Source organism: Nematolebias whitei, chromosome 16 (assembly GCF_014905685.2).
Source record: "Nematolebias whitei isolate Nwh7 chromosome 16, NemWhi1, whole genome shotgun sequence".
Classification (NCBI taxonomy): Eukaryota; Metazoa; Chordata; class Actinopteri; order Cyprinodontiformes; family Rivulidae; genus Nematolebias; species Nematolebias whitei.
Window position 1 is genome coordinate 39,684,866 of NC_056513.1, and position 7,364 is coordinate 39,692,229.

At 41.9% G+C, this 7,364-nt stretch overlaps 1 protein-coding gene across 1 annotated transcript in view; it reads left to right on the forward strand.

Moving 5' to 3' along the window:
* Nucleotides 1-874: 874 nt before the first annotated feature.
* The window catches only part of lcor (ligand dependent nuclear receptor corepressor), a gene marked incomplete at its 5' end in the record, with an annotated part of 55,659 nt that continues 49,169 nt past the window's right edge, over nt 875-7,364 (forward strand). Inside the window, 1 exon segment of the mRNA XM_037689993.1 lies at nt 875-954.

Genomic DNA, 7,364 nt, shown 5'->3' on the forward strand with positions numbered 1-7,364 from the left:
CTGTGGGGACGGGGCCTTTCAGCCAGTGGCCCCCAGGCTGTGGAGACGGGGCCTTTCAGTCAGTGGCCCCCAGGCTGTGGACCAGTTTGACCTGCAGCTTCGTTCTGCTGACTCTGTGGAGGTTTTTAAAAAGCAACTGAAAACACTTTTAGTCTCTCAGGCTTTATGTCATGATTTTATTCTGCTTCTTGTAGTTCTTAGGCTTGTTTTTATTCTTTGTATAATTTAGTGTTGATTTTTATTGTACAGCACTTTGTGATTTCATGTCTGTGATAAGCGCTTTATAAATGCACTTTACTTACTTACTTACTATTGATTGATTGGTTGATTGATTGATTGATTGATTGATTGATTGATTGATTGATTGATTGGTAACAGGACCTGTTTGCCATGTTTTGTGAACAGAGGGTTTCATGCAGCCTTTGTGCTTTCTTTCTTTCTTTGGTTTAACTGCTTCAAGTGATCTTTGCAGTCAGTCACAGGTGACGTGACGTTTGACACTAAATACTTGACAGAGGAAGTTTAGTCATCACTGAACGAGTGAACAATCATGGTCTGTAATTGAAATGAATTGTTTTGAATGTTGTTGATGTGAGTTTTGGTTGTTTGGCTTTCAGTCTCAGGTTTGAATAGATGTTAGATTAGAACAGACGACATGTTGGGATTTTTCTCTCATTTAATTTACCTGCTTTTCCAAAGCAGACACAAAGCAGTGTAAACATCAAAAACAAAATGCAGTGATTTACAGATAAGTGAAATCCTGTTTGTAATTAAAAATAATACAAGGACAAGTGGTGTTTATTTAAACTGGTTCTATTGTTCATCCTGTACATTTATTTTGGTTGATGGTCTCTGTTTTTCATTTCTGATCCAGACTGCGAGCCAGAGGAAGTGTCTGACTGGTCCTTCGATGAGAACTGTCTCTTCTGCTGCTTAAGACGTGAGAAAACCAAGGTATTCTGCCTCTAAACACGTTCCCTGCCATAACTTATGACTCGGTTCATGGATTAGACCCTGGATGACGACCCATCAACGTGCTCAACGACTTGTTAAAAACGTTTTCTTCTTGTCAAATGTGGAAAACCTTTAAAGTTAAAGTAGGTTAGATTTTTTCATGCTACTCTTTTCACTCTAAATTAGCTTGAAGACAGGTGAGTCTCCCCCCCCCCCCCCCCCCCCCAGGTATTGTGTAGTAGCCATTTATTGTTCTGGATGTCACCACGGGGGCGTATAGGGCACAGCCGATGTCATAAAGAGACAAGTGGAGGATGAATTGTTTCTTTATCTTTGAAAGATGAGGTGAGCAGTTTTTACTCTTTGCTATATTTGTTTTGAACTTTACAATGTTTATTTGCAAATTATATAGATTAGTCTGGTCACCATTAAACTTAATTTCAAATAGAGAAATTGCATTTCCTGTGAAAATGCAGTGTGAATGCTTATTGCTGAAGAACTTGTTGAAAAACATCTGAAGTTAGCTAAAATAAAAAGGCACACTGAATTGTAGCTGAAATGGAAGAACAAGCCTAAATTAGCAGAAGAAAGCAGAAAGAACATATTTGCTGAGTTTGGTTTAAATTAGCATAAATTAGCACTATAGAACTAGCACAATACAAAATTAGCTCTTTCTTGAGCAAGAAAGAAATGCAGATTTACGAAAATGTAAATCTTCAAACTAAATGAGCAGGACACCTAATCCTGAATTGCTCCCTGGTCACTTACGTAGCTGCCCACTGCTCCACCTGCGTGTATCCCAGGTGCGATGGGTTAAATGCAGAGAGCCAATTTAGTCTTTGTATGGGAACAATGATGACAACACAAAGCACTTTGTTTTTTTATTTATTTAAATATTAGCTTCAAACACATGTGTACTAGTGTCAGACACATTTGTAATGTAGAGGATACAGACTGGTGTGTGTGTGTGTGGGGGTTTTTTTTGGGGGGGGTCATCCTCCTCCACCTGAAAATGATAAATAAAGCAGATTTCCTGCATTCTAGTGTATTTTAACGGGTTGTTAAACATCTACATTTACCTACATAAGTGCAATAAACACTTGATTCAATAACTATTTAGAGTAACAAGAAGTAGTCTGACCAACAGCTCTCCTTGTGTGAATAGAGCACGCTCTGCTTCTCACACATCCTAGACCACCCCCCACGTTGAAAACTGCCGGAACTAACATAGCACTAAGCTAGTGGCATGCAATACAGACACGTTAGCTAAGATGCAACAGACGTAGTGCTCCACTTTTCTCACACATCCTTACCCCCCACCCCGTCAACAACTGCCAGCACTAACGTGGCACTAAGCTAGCACGCAAAACGGACGTGTCTCCCACTGCTCCCCTGTGAGTGCCCTGCCAAGGCTCATGACCTCGGGGAAACTGCATGCGATGTGGAGTTGTTGTAGGTAACCAGGAAAACCTGGAGTGGATTTGTAGTGGTTTGACAATTCTCCTATTAATCAAGTGGAATGGATTCAATCACAAAGAAATGGACAGCGCCGGGTGAACTAATATTTCATGGTAAATGTGTGTGGGGGGCCCAAATGAATATTTTTTAAATGTGGGGGGGGGTTCACGTTCCCTTCACATATAATTGTTGTGACGCCTATGCATCATATGACCGCTCAGACATGAAAGCATGAATTTAATGCAAACGTTCATGTGTTTTTAAATGTTGTCTTTGAGTTCTTTGGAATTTGGGACTGTGCCTGAACCCAAACCGCCACCCTCCTCCCTGCAGGAACCGGTGAGCTTGTTTTAGTGCAGATTTAAAGGTGTGCTTTTCAGTTTTTGAACGTGTGACCTGACAAAGTGTCTCTGATTATTAAATAATCTGAAAGTCTTTTTCTCTCCTTCTTTACACATAGTTCCATGTAATGTAAAAACATCTTTTTGTTCCACCTTTGTCAACGCTGACATCTTTAATTTGCTCCTGCAATTATTACCTGATGTAAAAAGTCAGTTCTGAAATATTTGAGTAAAGGCATGTAGTAAAAATCTGAAGTCCTTGAATAAACTGGACCTGGAGCATTCACAGTAAAGAAATGATTAGATTTTTAAAAAGACGTTGAGCCCTTTCACTTTCTTTCTTGTGTAGGATGAATAGTTTGTTGGACGGTGAAAATGTTTCACACAAATGTTAGACTAAAGTTCAAAATGTTACTGAGAGAAAATGTGGATTACTGTCCAACAGGTCTTTTGAAATTTGGCTGGAATAATGGAAGTGATTTCTTGCTCATGTTAGATGACATTTCCTTCAGTACGTCCCTTCCTTCTTGTGCACGCACACATTCAGGTGTGTTTCCCCCTTTTTTTAGATTCCATAACTCCAACAATGCTTGTTTTTTTAGTTCAACCATCATGTCTTGAGTTGAAGGTGAATGTGTGACTGTGATGGCTGGAGGCGGATGTTGACTTGAGGATGAGAAATTGACTGAGTTATTGGCATATCTATGCTTTTCAACGTCTGAAAACTACTGTGGCAGTAGTACAAGTACAAGATTTGTTCAGTGCTTCATAACATATTTTACTAACACATGCACAAGTACACACACTGACTCGGTCAAAAGTATAGTCATCTGATTTTGTCTTTCGGCAGTGCTTAATGATGAGGGAAAAGCAACATACATGGAAATATTTCAGGTGCCCCCCCCCCCCCCCCCCACACACACACACACACACACACACACACAAGCTTTAAAAACTTAAGTTGTACACACATTTGTGAATTATTACAAATCTGTGAAAAAGATAAGGTATGTCGGGGCAGTGGTGCAGTGCAACTTGAATCAGACCCACCTGATGTGTTAACGCTCGTGTAAATACGTGTGAACGACAAGTTGCTGATTAGATTCTTCAAACTGATCATTTAGTAGAAAATAGCACATTAAACATTTTTGTCCAGCATTTACTCTAATAATTTGGTGCTAAGTCTTTTCCAAATAATGAGTAATTGGTTCCATTTTATGATTGTTAATAATAATTAAGTCCCCTGTACTCCATCCATCCATCCATCCATCCATCCATCATCTTTTACCCGCTACTTCCATTTTGGGTCACGGGGGTTGCCATGCCCATGTCCAGCAATCACTGTGCGAGGGGCGGGGGACACCCTGGACATGTCTCCAGTCCATCACAGGGACACATAGAGACAAACAAGACAAACAACCATTCACTCTCTCTCCTTGGGACAATTTAGAGTTACCATCAGTCTAACATGCATGTTTTTGGTCTGTGGGAGGAAACTGGAGTCCCTGGAGAAAACCCACGCATGCACGGAGAGAACATGCAAACCACATCCAGAAAGGCCTCCGGACCGGGATTTGAACCGGCAACCTTCTCGCTGAGAGGCAGCAGCTCTACCAGTTGCGCCACCTTGCTGCCCTTCCCCTGTACTCAACGTGCAGAATAAGATGCAAGAATAATTTTACAACAACTTTGTCACTGTTCTAGTTTTTCAGCTTGTATTTTGCCAACTGTAAAAACACATAACGGGCGGCACGGTGACAAGTTGATTGAGCTGCCTCCTCTCAGCGAGCAGGTCGCCAGATCGAATCCCGGCCAGTGGGTGGAGTTTACATGTTCTCTGCGTGCTGCGTGGGTTTTCTCCGGGTATTCCAGTTTCCTCCCACAGACCTAAAACATGCATGTTAGGCTGATTGGTAACTCTAAATTGTCCCCAGGTGAGAGAGTGAATGGTTGTTTGTCTCATTTGTCTCTATGTCCCTGTGATGGACTGGAGACCTGTCCAGGTGTCCCTCACCTCTTGCACTGCTGCAAATGGGCACCAGTGATCCCTGTAACCGAAAAGGACGAAGTGGGTAAAGATGATGGATGGATGGATGGCTGTCTGTCTGTCTGTCTGTCTGTCTGTAACTACAAATCGTTGTGGTTGGACCTTCTCAAGCTGTCAGGTCCTTGTGTGACAGTATTTGGGCGTCTCTTCTGAGATACACACTGCGATGCTACACATGAGTGCGGCGTGCAGAGACGTCCAGCTCTCCAGAGGTCCTGCCTCAGCATTTCAATCTAGGTGCCTTTGACGGGGCCGTCGGACACCTTCAGTGTTTCCAACCATTCCTACATCTGGCTTCATGCCATGACTCAGTTTGGTCCAAGGTTCATGTGTTGGACAGGTGGACTCACATGTGTCTCTAGAACCGTTTGTTCTTCAGGTGTTTATGGTCGACAGTGACTGAAAGGTGTCCAGCTGCTGTAGCAGCAGCAGAACACCCACCCTTCAGCACAGTGTTGGAGAGCCTGAGTAAGGAGTTCTTGCTGCTGTAGCCAAACATCTCTACTTTGCTTTCTTCTGTGCAAAAGACATTTTTCAAGACGTTCTGTGGTTCATTAGATGAAACTTCACAGACTTGGACTGTGCTGCAGAGCTGCTGCTTTGTCTCCTGCAGGGTCTGACATCAGGGTGAGCGTGCTGGGACAACCACTTTGGGGGAGATAGACATCTGTCTTGACTGGTTGTTGTTTTTTCATTTTTTATTGGTTTTGTACTCCAGATTGATGGATTCCAAATTGCTTTAAAATATTATAACTTATTATAACTAAGCTTTGCCAGATTGATGGGTTGCAGCAGTTGCATCTCTCAGATCAGGGCTGTCTCTCATGTCTTATTTATCAAACGTGAAGACCTGTTAAGAACCAGAGGACGTTTCTGTGTTGATAACAAATATAAAAGGTGGAAGAACTGACATGGATTGTACGTTGACTACAACACCAACATGACCGGTTCATACTTTTACCTATAAGTTCAGGTGCTTGTTGGGCTGGGTTGGTGTACATGAGGGGGGAGACCATGAAAATGATAACCACCAACATCTTTCTTAACGTCTATGTAAGGAAAAATATGAAACGAGGATATGAAGGAGCAACCAAGAAAAGGAGGGAAGTCAGGAGGGGGCATCCTTCCCCTCCAGTCATTGATGGTTGCTTGTTTTTTCGACTCGATCCTGGTGAAGCTCTGAGGTCAGCCATCTGTCTCTTGAAAACAACTCGGCTTCATCCTTCACTGCCCCTCCTCCATTAACACCCATCTGTCTTTCTCTCTTTCACTTTTTTATCTGTCTTTGTGCTAAACTAATAATCTGCAACTGACAGTTCTGTTGTCAAAGTTTGCATGTATCAATGTAATCCCCAGAACCCCCAATGAAACCACGACACAACTCTTAGTTAGCCTCTTGTGATGAGCAACTCAAAGCAAATAAATAAAATTACAGAGAAAAAAAGACAAAAGAAAAAAATAGAGACCAGAATTGTGTATTTTTCAGTTTTGAGTATAAATGTCACCTTTCGTTAATCTGTTAACCAATTTTGAGCACCCAGTTTCTCTATAACTATAACTGTACATCATCTGATGGTTTGTGGGATGTAGTCGAGTGTTGGCGGACATCAAACAACAAATTATTGATCCAGATTTATTCAAAGGAGTCAACAAAGAGAAGGTTTTGGAGTAAAAGAAAGAAAGAACAGGTAGTTACTGTAAGTACTTGTAACATTTTGACCTAACCACACGAAAAAAAAAAGATTGGCCACAAACATAAAAATTCATACATCATCCTTACCCATGTCCAGCAATCACTGTGCGAGAGGCGGGGGACACTCTGGACAGGTCTCCAGTCCATCACAGGGACACATAGAGACAAACGAGACAAACAACCATTCACTCTCTCACTCTCACCTAGGGACAATTTAGAGTTACCAATCAGCCTAACATGCATGTTTTTGGTCTGTGGGAGGAAACCGGAGTATCCAGAGAAAACCCACGCAGCACGGAGAGAACATGCAAACTCCACCCAGAAAGACCCCCGGACTAGGATTTGAACCAGGGACCTGCTCGCTGAGAGGCAGCAGCTCTACCAGTTGCGCCACCATGCTGCCCAAAAATATTAATTTACATATAAATTTTAATATACCGTACTTGAAACCCTAACCTAGTTTATCTAAAGTCAAACCTAGTTTGAATTTAGTTCAGGGAACTACCTCCTTTTTAATTTTTTTATTTATTCGTCATAAAGTCTCATTGAGTCACGAGGGCTCATTTACAAGAGACCCCTGTTTTAGACAGACAACAAATAGAGTATAGAGTAAGAATAGAAAGCAATTAAAATAAAAATAGTGTTATAAAACACTGTTAGCAGCATGATCCTGTTAGCTGTGTGGTCCTGTTAGCTGTGTGATCCTGTTAGCTGTGTGATCCTGTTAGCTGTGTGATCCTGTTACCTGTGTGGACCTGTTATCTGTGTGGTCCTGTTAGCTGTGTGGTCCTGTTAGCTGTGTGGTCCTGTTAGCTGTGTGATCCTGTTAGCTGTGTGATCCTGTTAGCTGTGTGATCCAGTTAGCTGTGTG